This window comes from Molossus molossus, unplaced genomic scaffold, assembly GCF_014108415.1.
Source record: "Molossus molossus isolate mMolMol1 unplaced genomic scaffold, mMolMol1.p scaffold_m16_p_3, whole genome shotgun sequence".
Taxonomy (NCBI): Eukaryota; Metazoa; Chordata; class Mammalia; order Chiroptera; family Molossidae; genus Molossus; species Molossus molossus.
Window position 1 is genome coordinate 63,497,529 of NW_023425366.1, and position 14,162 is coordinate 63,511,690.

The window sequence follows — 14,162 nt, forward strand, 5'->3', positions numbered from 1 at the left end:
AATATTTGTCAACTGAATGAATGATCTCATATTTTTCTCCCTGTCAGTACACAGTGGACGTTGAGAACCAGCTCAACACAGGAGCTCTTGATTCTGCCCACTGGTAACTGCAGGATGACACCTGGCCTGGGTAGTAGGAGCAGTAACATGGGGAAGGAATCTATGTTAACAAGTTGGGAAGACACTCAACTCATTAAACCAAGGTTAACTTAAAAATATTGAAATATTAGCCTGGCCAGTGTGACTCAGTGGTTGAGCATTGACCAAGAAGTCACCAGTTTGATTCCCAGTCAGAGCAAATGCCCAGGTTGTGGACCAAATCCTGGTGGGGGGCATGCAGGAGGTGGCCAATCGATGTTCTCTCTCATCGATATTTCTCTCTCTCTCCCTCTCCCTTCCACTTTCCTAAATCAATAAAGAAAAAATAATTTAAAAAAATGAAATCTTAGATTTCTTAACATTTTTATGTTTAAAATCTGTGTTTATATTTCAACAGCCAGAATTGGGATAACTGGACATCAAAACAGAAATTTTTATTTTAAATCATTTTTATTACTTAACCAATTGGAATAAAGTTGACAAATTTTTAAATGTTTTTATTAGCTTAAACTATAGACAGACTCTTTGCTCTTCTCTTATTTAAATAGCATATATGACAACTTAAAAATGGAATCAATGGTAATTTACAATTTATCTGGTGACACATAGATACTTTTCTCTCTAGGTGTGTAAGATTATATATAGATTCCAGAGCAAATACATGGTTTTCAAGATTTTACATGGAGAGTTGCCTATAATAAATTTGGAAATTTTTATTCTTTAGAAACATGTAAGTTGTGACTTCTTGAACTCATCCATATGCTATTTTCTCCTTCCAGGCACATAGGAGGATAATGTTTTCTCCCAGCCTTGCAGTTGGGAAGAGCCATGGAAGTAGTTCTGGCCAATGGGCTATGAGCACAGGAGACATGTAATTTAGTCATGTAATTGCTGATGGGGGACCTGCAACTCTCTCTTTCTCTTCCATGATATCTCAGGAGGCCACATATTCCAGATGGTGCAGCTCTAAGATGGTAGATTCTCTATAAACTGGGCTCTCTCAGTGGCTCTTTGGTGACCTATGTGGAGTGTGTAGCATGAGTCCCTGAGTCTCTGAGTCCCTAAATGACTGTCTGTGGACCTGTTTGGGGTACACAGCATAAGTGAGAAATTACAGTGTTTGGCCACTGAGGTTTTGTGCTTGGTTGTTAATGCACTATAGCCAGTCTTAAAAGCACAATATAGTTGAGAAATGGGAACTGGGGTTGAGTTTTATTAGCTAATCTCTAGTAGAAAAGATTTATCAATATTTAAAGAGTCATTTTAAACGAACTTTCAATTTTTTAAGAATAAAAATTTTGTACAATGTATGTCTGAATTTGATAAAGGGGAAAACATTGTGTATTTCTGACTTTTCTTGATGGCATGAAAGGAAAAAAATCATGTACTGAGGTCCCTGGTTAAAGTATTACAGATGCCTTGATCATCTGTGGAGACGGAGGGAAAAGCTCTAGGTCTTCTGTGGTTTTAATTTGCAAAACCATCTTTTATTTCCACTTAAGAGTTGTTGCAGCTATTATTACTTAAGATAGTTTTTCAGCCTTCATTGTGCCATAGAAATTAGCATTTTTATTGCCACAAATTATTCTTGTTTGCTAATTCCAAAGATGTCCAAAAGCAAGAATAGCCTCCTGTGCTGTTAGACTTTGGAATAGAATAGTAAATCAATGGTAGATAGGACCATATATCATATTAAACACAGGGAATTCGCCACAAAATCATTACACTAAAAAGCGACAATTTTGATTGATTAAAATGGTATGGGCTGGATAGTGTTAAATCACTGTGAGTGATATGACATTATAATTTTACATAGCATATTTCTGCCAAGACAATGAAGGTAAAAGGCATTGTCATCAGATGATAACAGACAATAGGAAGAATCCTGATGGTAGATTTATTACCTGGTTTAGATTTAGAAAGAAGTAATTCTTGCCCTGTTCCACTTATCAAATGACTGTAAATTCAGTGACGATGTAAAATTCTAAGGCAGAGCCACTTATAGGTTTGACAAAGTACTAGCCATAAAGTATTTATTGTTCTTAGTGGTTCTGTCTTACATACTTAAATATTTATCAGAAACATAAGCCCCTCTGATAAATATTTCTGATCTTTGTAGCTAGATTTTTAAAAAAGTATTTAGATTTTTCATCAGAAACTACATCTTTATTTTTATTACATGAATAACTGAGCTCATAAGTTGAAAAGGCAGTATGTGAGTTTTAAAATTGTATTCCTTTTGACTTCTGCTTTTAATTATGAAATTTTTGATGTAGTAGTCTTAGTATAGAAATTTGGACTTCCTTATTTTGCCAATGGTAAAGAGGTGGTGCAGCCCAATTTTCTGAATTTTGTCTTAGTATATGTTCTAGATAAACTTTGAGTTAGTGATAGGCTAGGTAAAATCTGGGAAAAATATGGTGTCCTAAGGATGTTTGGTGATTGTTTTAATGCCTATCTCCATATCCTGTTTCTGAAGGACACAGGCATAGGCTGTTCCTTACCCTGGGCCAGGGGAGTTCTTGCTTGGGAGCACAGCTTAGCATGACTGGACCAAGACTTAGCATCTGAATCAAAGGAAGGTGGTGCTATACTGGCCAGTGATCTGTGGGGTAGGATGTCATGGTGTGAGAACCCCAGGAAACAGGATGCTCCAAACCAGAGATAGTAGACTGGACCTGGTTAGATCTTCTTAGGGCTTTCAAATGAGAGACACCAATGGTAAAGCAAGTCAAGTGCAGAGACTCAAAGAAAGAAATCCATTGGTAGTCCCCATAAGGTTGCCCATGCCACCACGTGCAAAAGCCAAAGGCTGAGGGAAGAGGAGCAGAGTCACTGAGCAGTAGCAAGAGAAGTACATAGATATTGTAGATGCTGAAACAGGAAGTTGAAACTTGACCTTAAGGAGGAACAAATGTAGGCTAGGTTGCCAGAGGAAAGCTGTGGAGATGCTTTTTTTTTTGTTTTGTTATTCCTCAATTCCCTGAGTATCCATATAGCAAACTAGATTAAACACGGCTTCTCACTCTTACTCCAACTTCAAAAAGTCTAACATATCTAAGAATATAATGAATTTCTATGATCACAGAGTTTCAGCTCTGCAAGGGAACTTAGAGACATCTTGCCAAAATGTTTTTCTATTTATTTTTATTATGAAGAATTTCAGTGCCAGAGAGGATAAACAACAAAGTCTCTTGCTGTGCTCTACCAGCTGATCGTATACTGTGATCATACGCTTCTTAAGGCCACAAACATGTCGTAAGTAGCTGTTTCTTCTGGCCCTGGCACAAAGTAGGAGCTCAGTAAATGCTTTTTGAATAGTAACTCATAGTGAATTTTATGGCATTTAATAGTTTAGATTTGCTTGCAGAGTTGGTCAATTCTAAGTAGTTAAAAAAAGGAACATGGTAAAAAAATTAAAAAGACTCCCTAGTCTATTTTGTTAATGCTTTCTCTTCTGCATGCCACACATACACATTTTGCACACACACAAATAAAGGAGTTATTAGCCTTGTAAGATGCTTAAGGAAAGGGTTTTATATCCATCAAAATTGTCCTGGAAAATTCATTGCACAAGGCTAGCATTTGGGGTTCAAAATTGCATGGGCAATGGGGCACTGACAGCACCCAACTAATTTACAGTTAGCTCTCCACACTTGTTTAGATTCATGGACCAAAAGTGTAAAGGTTTTATGTTTGGAACATTTTCTGATTCAAGGATAAGAAAGGTTAGTATGAAACTAAGTTCTCTGACCCTGTAATAATTTACATAGAGCTTTCAGTATCAGATCATTTTCTTGACTACCAAAGGCTAAAGATTATTTTGAATAAATCAAACCTTGAAGTCTCTGGGAAATATTAAATGTCTGTTGAGAAGACTATTACATAGAAGGAGACCAATTACTAGACTTCAGGGATATTTCTTCAATTTTAGTCACCTCTGTGAAAGAACAACAAGAACAGTCAATGTTATATTTGCCACTAAAGATTGTTCTAAATTTCAGTTTTATTTTCTGTTGATATAAATCCTTCAAAGCCAGAATAAATAATTCTCAAAAATAGAAGAAAGCAAAGAAATAGTTTTATTTCTGATCATCTGGGTTTTATCTTGGGAGGTATAAAGACAAATTCTTAGTTTTGGACTAATTCTGAATTGTAGTCTGAGTTGGAGGGTTAGGTTCCTTTTTGCTAAGAAAGCTTCCTCATCTAAATTTCCTACAAAAGTACTTCTGAGAGTTGTGATGATTTATGAGACATTATTAAAGGGTTGAGCATAGGAAAGAGAGAAACCCAGCAATTTCTATACTACTGTACCTTGGAGGAGTGTATGTATTTTAGGTCAAGGGCATATGCAAGACAAATTCTAACCATCCACAACATAACTTTACTTAGTGTGCCAGATATGATTGTTAGGATTCTGTCCAATACAGTCTTTCTCTAAATTCTGGAACAAAATAAATCCTAAAGAAGGCAAGATCAAGAAAATTTTTGAGTCCTTATTTGTGTGGCACGAAAGAAAGGAAAATAAAGGTTTGTTGAAGGTCCTATAAATAGGTGAAATTTATATCATGTGCTGAGTACAAAAGACCATTTCAGATGCTGAGATGTGTGTGCTAAAGGAGACCTTAAAATTGACCTCACAGCCCTGGCCAGTTTGGCTCAGCAGTTGGAGCATCCGCCGGTGGACCAGAGAGTCCCAGGTTCAGTTCCCACTAGGGGCACGTACCAAAAAAAAACCCCAAAACAAAACAAATAAAAAAAAATTGTCCTCACAGTGGCTCAGGATTGCTAGCATTTTTGAGGGAAGCCCTAAGCCCTCCCTAGGAGATAAACAAGATCATCTTAATATCTTCATTATTCTTTATGAGCCAGACCTTTGTTTTAGGAATAGGTCCTAAAGGACTCAAGGGACTGTGGCTATCTTAACTTTATGGAAGTTCAGAATTTGAAAACGGTTCTTTTTAGTTTGGTAAGTTCTCATTATGCATTAGTAAAGCAAATTTTTATCTTCCTTGACCTAGGGATGTTCTTGAGCCTTGGGAGACCGACTTATAAGGTGATATTTAGAGCAAGTGAAATGGTACATAAAGCTCCTTGAGTGGACTTTGATTATAGAGCATGGACTCTATACTCAAGTATGGACTATGATTATAGACTTGCTACAGGTCCATCAAATAGCAGTACGAGCAGGATTGGTGAATATTGAAATTCTACTAAAAACTGTTTTGGTTTTTTTTAATCCTCACTGGAGGACATTTTTTCATTTTTTGTTCAGATTGAGAGAGAGAGAGAGAGAGAGAGAGAGAGAGAGAGAAACATCGATGTGAAAGGGACACAGCAAGTGGCTGCCACCCGCACGACCAGCCAGGACTGGGGACAAACCGCAACCAAGGTACGTGCCCTTAGCGGGAACCGAACCCGGGTCTCTCTGGACCACAGGCCGACTCTCTAACCACTGAGCCAAACTGGCCAGGGCTAAAAACTGGTTTTTTAATTGACTACTTAATTGTGGATGATTGATATCCATTAATTATTGCTTTTATTTATTTATTTATTTGGTTAATTGCTCTTTATTTAACTTTTTTTTTTTTTTTTGGTAGTACCTTTTTTTTTATGATTTTTTTTTTTTAATGAATTTTTTATTTATTTTTTTTGTTACAGATATTTTACCTTTTTACCCCATTGGCACCCCCCACCCCACCCCACCTCTGCCCCGTCCCCGGCTTAGTTGTCCATGTCCATTGGTCATGCATACATGCATATAAGTTCTGTGGTTTATCTCTTCCTACCCCCCTACCCCCCCACCCCCTCTTCCGAGGGATGTCAGTCTGTGCCCTACTTACATGTTTCTGGGTCTACCCTATTCCTCAGACTGTTATGTTCATTATATTCCGTATATAAGTGAGCTCATGTGGTATTTGTCTTTTTCTGCTTGGCTTCTTTCACTTAGGATTAATTATTGCTTTTAAAATTGAGATGGTTTTGAAGCTTAATTTTTGTTATATTCGTGTTATCACATATCTATTCATCTATTAATTCATCCTATATCTTTTGATGCATTTTGAAATAAATTGTAGATACCAATTAGTATCCTTTATCCTCTAAGCACTTTAACATAACAAACACTAGAATTCAGTATTTGTTCATGAGTTTTTAAGGTAAAATTTATATATATTGTTAAATTCTCAAGTCTTAAGTGTGCAATTTAGTGGTTTTGGCATGTGCCACTCCTGTGTAACACAAACCACTTCCTATCGCACAGAAAGTCCCCTTGCGCACTTCCCAAGTCAAACCCTGCTCCCGTGCCACCCTTCTGTTTTAGGACAGATTAATTTTCTGTTCTAGAACTTCATATAAATGGAATTATTCATATCTACACTTCCTGTAAGATTTTCACTGAGCATGTTTTTGAGATCCATCCATAGTTATGAGTATCAGTAGTTATCTCTTTTTATTGCTAAGTAGTTTTATTTAAAATGTAATAACTACAATGTATTAACTCACTTGTTGATGGACACCCATTTCCAGTTTTTGACCATTGTGATAAAGTTACTACAGGGCTTTGCATGGCCATATGTTCTCATTCCTCTTGGGTATAGACTTTCGAGTAGACTTGCTGGTCATAGCATAGGTGCATGTTCAGTAGTGTAAACATTTTTCTCTTTTTTAAAAAAATGTTTTTATTGATTTTTTTAGAGATAGAGGAAGAGAGAGAGAGATAGAAACATGGATGGGAGAGAAACATTGACTGGCTGCCTCCTGCACGCCCCTGAAGGGGATCGAGCCTGAAACCCAGGCGTGTGCCCTGACTGGGAATCAAACTGGGATCTCTCAGTCCATGGGAAGACTTTGAATCCACTGAGCCACAGCAGCCAGGCTGTGTAAACATTTTTTTAAGTTGCTGTATCATTGTACACTCTCATCTTTAATGATTTTAATCTTTTAGTTTTCCCAGGCCATTTTGTACTTCTCTGAAGTAAGGGCCTGAGATGAATACAGGGATTTTGTTTTCATAGTAGCATAGCGAGCCTGGGCGGCGGTGGGAGGAGAGGCCACTTTCTGACCTAACTCCAGTCCTCAGTGCTCTACTGCAGTCACATCAGGGTAGGGGGAGAATGTGACTGCGTCACACCACTGACAGCCAACAGACACTCTGCCCCATGCAAGCTGTGTTCCCAGAGGCTGCACAGAATGTAGTGTAACGATGTCTGTTTTTACTGAATCTGTAAGCCTAATTGGGGCACCAGTGGCTATAAGTAGAGAAAAATATGCATATACTGTAACTTGTTAAGTTCATATGTCTTGGATTTTTACTACTCAGGTTCAGCATATACTTTGTACTTCATTGAACACATGCTTGTCCTTCTCTATAAACGAAACCCTGCTTTATAAGTTTGTCAGTTTTTCTTAATGGTAGAAATTGGCTAATTATGTGGCAAGATTTTTGCCATGGCAAATCTAATATCTTTTTTTTTTTTTTTTAACACACAGGATAAAAGCCTTTCATAAACTGCTGCATGCCTATGAAGTTTTCACATATGAGAAAATATGTATGCTTTTCAAATTTTTAAAATAAAGAAAAATCATGTTAGTTGGGATTTTAGAGATATACATTTTTAACTACCCTACATATGCTTGTCAAAGTCATTTCACTTTTTTCCCCTGACTTTTTTTACTATAAAATTGTGGGTTTTTTTTTTTTTTTCATTTTCATTTTTTAAATTAATTTGTTTTTGTTACAGATGTTTCTTCTTTTTCCCCATTGATACCCCCCTCTCCCCATCCCCAGCTTTGTTGTCTATGTCCATTGGTCATGCATACATACATATAAGTTCTGTGTTTTATCTCTCCCCTCAAGCCCCCTCCTCTGAGGCTTGTCAGTCTGTACCCACCTCTATGTCTCTGGGTCAATTTTGTTCATCAGTTTGTTTAGTTCATTATATTATACAAATAAGTGAGATCATGTGATATCTGTCTTTCTCTGCTTGGCTTATTTCGCTTAGCATAATACTCTCCAGGTCCCTTCATGCCATCTCAAAGGATAAGAGATCTTTCTTTCTTACAGCTGCACAGTATTCCATTGTGTACATGTACCACAGCTTTTTTATCCACTCATCTACTGATGGACACTTGGGTTGTTTCCACATCTTAGCTATTGTAAATAATGCTGCTATGAACATGGGGATACATATATTCTTTTTGATTGGTATTTCAGGCTACTTAGGGTATATTCCTAGAAGTGGGGTTACTGGGTCAAATGGCAGTTCAATTTTTAACTTTTTGAGGTAACACCATATTGTTTTCCACAGTGGCTGCACCAGTCTGCATTCCCACCAACAGTGTACTAGAGTCCCCTTTTCTCCACATTCTCGCCAACACTTGTTTGATGATTTGTGGATGGCGGCCATTCTGACAGGTGTGAGGTGATACCTCATTGTTGTTTTAATTTGCATCTCTCTGATGATTAGTGACTTGAGCATTTCTTCATATGTCTGTTGGCCATTTGTATGTCCTTTTTGGAGAGGTGTCTATTTAGATCCTCTGCCCATTTTTCAATTGGGTTCTTTGTCTTCCTTTTGTTGAGTTGTTTGAGCACTCTATATATTTTGGGAATTAACCCCTTATTTGATGCATCATTGGTAATTATGGTCTCCCATTTAGTGGGATCCCTTTCCATTTTGATAGTTGTTTCTTTTGATGTGCAGAAGCTTTTGAGTCTGATGTAGTCCCATGTGTTCATTTTTTCTTTTGTTTCTCCTACCTTAGGTGTTTTATCAGTGAAAATTCTGCTGTGTATGATGTCTGAAATTTTGTTACCTGCATTTTCTTCTAGAATTTTTATGGATTCACGAGTTACATTTAAGTCTTTTATCCATTTTTAGTTTATTCTCATGTATGGTGTAAGTTGGTGGTCTACTTTCATTTTTTTGCAAGTAGCTGTTCAATTTTCCAAACGCTATTTATTGAAGAGACTGTCTTGACTCCACCGTATGCTCTTGTCCCCTTTGTCAAATATTAATTGAGCATATTGTCTTGGGTCCATTTCTGGGTTCTCTATTCTGAAACTGTCATTATTTGCAGATGACATGATATTATACATAGAAAACCCTAAAGACTCCATCAAACTTTTTTAGACTTAATAAATGAATTTGGCAAAGTAGCAGGATACAAAATTAATGCCAAGAAATCGATGGCATTCTTATATACCAATGATGAAATCACAGAAAGAGAAACTAAAAAAACAATCTCATTTATCATCACAGCAAAAAATTTAAGACACCTAGGAATAAACTTAACCAAAGAAGTAAAGGACCTCTTCACAGAAAACTACAGGTCATTGAAAAAAAGAAATAGAGGAAGATATAAAAAAGTGGAGGCATATACCTTGTTCATGGATGGAAGAATTAACATCATTAAAATGTCCATACTACCCAAAGCAATGTATAGATTCAATGCAATCCCCATCAAAATACCAACGACATATTTCACAGAACTAGAACAAACACTCCAGAAGTTTATATGGAACCAAAAAAGACCCCTAATAGCTATAGCAATCTTGAAAAAGAAGAACAAAGTAGGAGGGATCACATTACCAGATTTCAGGTTATACTACAAAGCCACTGTAATCAAAACAACCTGGTACTGGCACAAGAACAGTCATATAGACCAGTGTTTTTGTTTTTTTTTTTTTTTTTTTACCACGGCTGTTCTAAAGGACCCCTGTGATTATGTGATTACATTGGACTACCTGTATAAGCAAGGCAACTTTCTCTATTTTAAGGTCAGTTAGTTAGCAAACTTCCATCTGCAATTTCAGTGCCCTTTTGCCTTGTAATTTAACATATTCACAGGTTTGGGGAATTAGGATGGGTGTGGGAGGGTATTATTCTACCTACTACATGTGATTGATTTATCAGTTTCATTTGGTTATCAGAAATCAATTCCTTTTACGATCAAAGTTATTTGCTGCTCTTTGCTATCTACTCAAAACTGGAATCTTATGGTTCTTATTTGGATATAAAGCTCCATGGTTCTGCCTGCCTTGGTTTGGTGGTGCTGTTGAGAGCAGAAACCTCAAACCCTGGGTCTGTCATCTCTAGAGCATCCTTATTCCTGGACAAATTGCCAAAGGAAGTCCCCACTGGGTGGAACAATTAGAAAGTGGTGCCAGGACCCAGATTAGTTAGAAATTAAAGGTCAGATTTCAGCACCACCTTAGCAGGTAAAACCTGCACACAACAACCCTCCAGCCTCACAGTTTCTACATGTGAAGTCCCTTGCTTCTGGCCTCTGCCTTAGACTCTTATTTGCTCTATACTCTGAGCCACCTGGGCTTCCCCAGCACTGTGCACAGAGTGAACCCCCAGACCCTGTTTTGCTGGGATCAGTGGGTGTCAATAGAAAATCACACTCTCTTTAGACAAAATATAAGCATTTTTCAGTAAAAGTTTACAGAATTCTAGCTACTTAAGGTGATTTAGAGTAACACAAGCAATCTTATTTTATTGTAAATAAAAACAAAACAAAACAAAACAAAAAACAAACCAGGCTTTGTGTTCTATGATGAATCAAGGCTGGGAGCCCTGTTATCTGTGGAGGCCCAGGGAATCAGCTACTCAGAGAACTAGATGGAGCCAGGAACCCTTATGGAAGAGTTTTTCCTTAACCTCAATGACTCTGAGTCTCAGTTTCCTTGGAGAAAGTGGGGTAAGCTGTCTGACATTTTATAAATACCAACTTTCTCAGTAAGGTTCACTCAAAGTAAGATTTCTTTGCTATAGCTTTATTAAGCTTGCTGGACATTTTGGGAAAGAATTTCAGATGGCTTGTAGTCATTTTCTTACTCCACAGCCTCTTCCAAACCCAGACATATTAAGGAACAGTTGGAAACACAATATCTGTGAGGGAGTGTTGAAAAGATAGAGAAATTTAGAAAGAAGGTTTAGGAGGGTAATGACAAACTTCATGTGGTTTCTAACTTCTCTTGGGGCTGATTTTAAATGGAAAGTTGTGAATGTTTATAGCAGGTCCTCGGGTGTCTTGGGTCACAGGAAGTGTGTTATGCTATGGAACATTTTTTTATTTGTCTAAGGACAGTACTTAGCTCTCTATGTAGGAGAATTAGCCATGGTGGAACTGAAGGTCTGAGGGTTAGACCAGCCAAAAGAATCCAGGAAAAATTTTTGTGTGTGATGATAATAGACTTCCAAGAACCTTTAACAACAAGATCCTGAAATTGCTCAAGATTGTTTTAAACACCCGTGAAAACAGTCCGATTCCAATTACCGGAGGCAGAAGGAAGTGTGATGGCTCTGGTAGTCTGTAGCTCATATGCCCAAAGGAATTGCTGGAGGAACCAGGACTTCAGATCCCACAAGGGGTCTCAGTACCTCTGGACTTTCTCTTTCTCTCCAGCTTTTGTCTCTGCTGGCCTCTGATTGGCTTTGTTCTGCACACCAGCCCTTTTCAAACAATGCTTACGATGCCTGCTGCTAGCCCCAGAGTTTCATCTTCCAGACTTAGTAACCCTGCAAGAGTGAGAACTCCTTTCTGCTAGTGCAGTTCTAATGAAGGACTCTGGTCTTCCCTGCGTCCTATATGCAAATGCTCGCAAAACAAAACATATCTCCTTTTTGGCAGAGATGAGACATTATGATTTGACAGGCTTGGCCTTCGTTTCCTTGAGCCTTTTACTTAATACCTATGGCTAGAAAGTGCCCCGAGAAGAGGTTATAAACCAGAGGGACCCGGGTGAGAAGAGTGAAGCACTCACTTCAATGCCAAATATCAGAAGACATCTAACAGCTCAGACACCGAGATAAACGTTTTAATGCAATATTTTAAAAAGTCCAATTGGCCAACTCTGCCTGTTTTGGCACATAAAATTTTATTGGAACTGGGGCTGAGATAAGGGTGAGCTGAGTGGCAGGGTCATGTAAGTACAGGGTCAGATCCTGTCCTTATTTAAAATGGTGATATTTTGTTCAAAAATTGTGGAGCAAGCAGAAAATATAAGGTGTAAGAGTCGCTGAAGCAACTTGTTAGAGTTTAAAAAGCTGATCTGATACTCTTTCCCTTTGCCTGAGGTTAGCTGAGAGATCAACACAGGGGTTAGGCAGACAGAGATTTAAAAACATCGCTTTTTTTTTTTTTTTTTTTTTCCGGACAGAGCTTTTGGAGAGAGTGGTTTGGTAATGATGCTCTCTCTCTCCTCTGTGCCGCCCGGCACTCACTGGAAGAGCACTTGGGATAGTGCATCTGAAGAGGGACGTTCAGGTGCTTAGACAAGTTCCGTTTGCCTGGGTCCCTGGTTTGCACTGGTTCAGGGCAGCAGGAGGGAAAATTCCTGATTCGTTTCTTTCTTTCTTTTTTGTACGTGCCCCTAGCGGGAACTGAACCCAGGAACCTCTGGTCCACAAGCCGACACTCCAACCGCTGAGCCAAACTGGCCAGGGCGATTTCATTTCGTATAGTTTAATAAATTAACAATACCTTCCAACCAAGTCAATCAATCCTAATTCATGGAAAGAAAATGGGGCAAGCAGTGAGCGGTGCTACCAGCGGGTCACTTTCCCTGGAAACAAAGTACTGGGAGAAAAGTTTCCACCGATAATGAATTGAAAGCACCCATTCTTTATTTTCAAATATTTGAAAACCCTGTTTTCATCGGATAAAATAGGTCTGTGGATTGACTGTACTGAAGGCTGTCATTTATAGGCACACCTCAGAGATAATGAAGGTTTGGTCCAGATTGCTACAGTACAGTGAGTTGCAATATTTTTTTTTGCTGGTGGAGGATCTTGCCTTCAACTTGTAAAACATGCAACGTCTGTAAAGTGCAATGAAACAAGGTATGCCTGTATACTCCTGCCTAAGGAAATACTGTACATCTGGATGTTTCCACTTCCCAGCCTTATAATTATAAACACCAGGGTTATAAAAAGCTGGTGACCATTAGGTGCCTACTATATAAAATTGTTTAGTGTTATACTCAGGTTATGTACTACCTGGGTCTTGTCCTGACTAATTTGGTGTTAAAACAAGTTGGGGGGATGTTAATGAAACAAGGCAAGTCATGTCAAGAACCCCCCAATAACTGCTCTGAGCCAGAAAAAGGAGGAACAAGGGGAGAAAAGGCAGTATTGAAGATGCCTTCAGGAAGGAAATTGTACTTGAGTCGGGCCTTGAAGAAAGGGCATTCCAAGCAAAGGGAACAGCATGAATAAAGTCACAAATCTTAGAATATTTGAGAACTGGCAGGATATTTAACTGGTTGTGAATCTGGTGGAAGAGTTACCAAAGCAAATTACCAAACAGGTTAACTACTTTCTATAGACCAACCTCTAGTACTTTTCATGTATAATTTATTTTAAACCCCTCACAACCTTATGATGTAGGAACTAGCTCATTTCCTCAATGAAGAAGCTGAAACCTGTGGAGGTTAAACAATGTTTCCTGGCCACATAGATACTATTTAAGAAAGAATAAAATTCAGGTCTATTTGCCTTCAATTTTTTTACTGTCTTAACTTTTGATATATGATGAAGCTGAAGATAAAAAGGTTGGGTAGAGATAGGCTAGGGAATTTGTCCTTAGGTTTGCTCAGTTGCACGAGAGGAGGGAGAAAGCAAAAGGAGATGCTATTAGGCTGGTTGTGTCTGTGTGTTTAAAACATTTATCCACATGTTGAATATTTGTTTTGAATCACCCGTGTTTTATATTCATAATATAAGGTATGGATAAAGAACCTGAACAGATAAAGAGCAGGCTTGATCTTATATTTTTCTGTCTCGGGCAGGCAAGAGGAAACAAGTCAGTATTCGGATGCAAAACACAGTTTAAGTTCCCTAAAGAACATACAGAGTGAGTGGGGGAGAGTCTTTTTGTGCACTTACACAGAAATGGGAGATACTCATTGAAATAACCTCTGGTTTTCAATGCAGCAATTTCTATTTTTACACTTATTTGGAATAGATTAGCTAGTATTACCATCTGTGACCGCTAGATGTCACTGGAAGACTAAGGTAAATTACTATTTTTCTCTTCTTTGGCCCCTTTTTCCG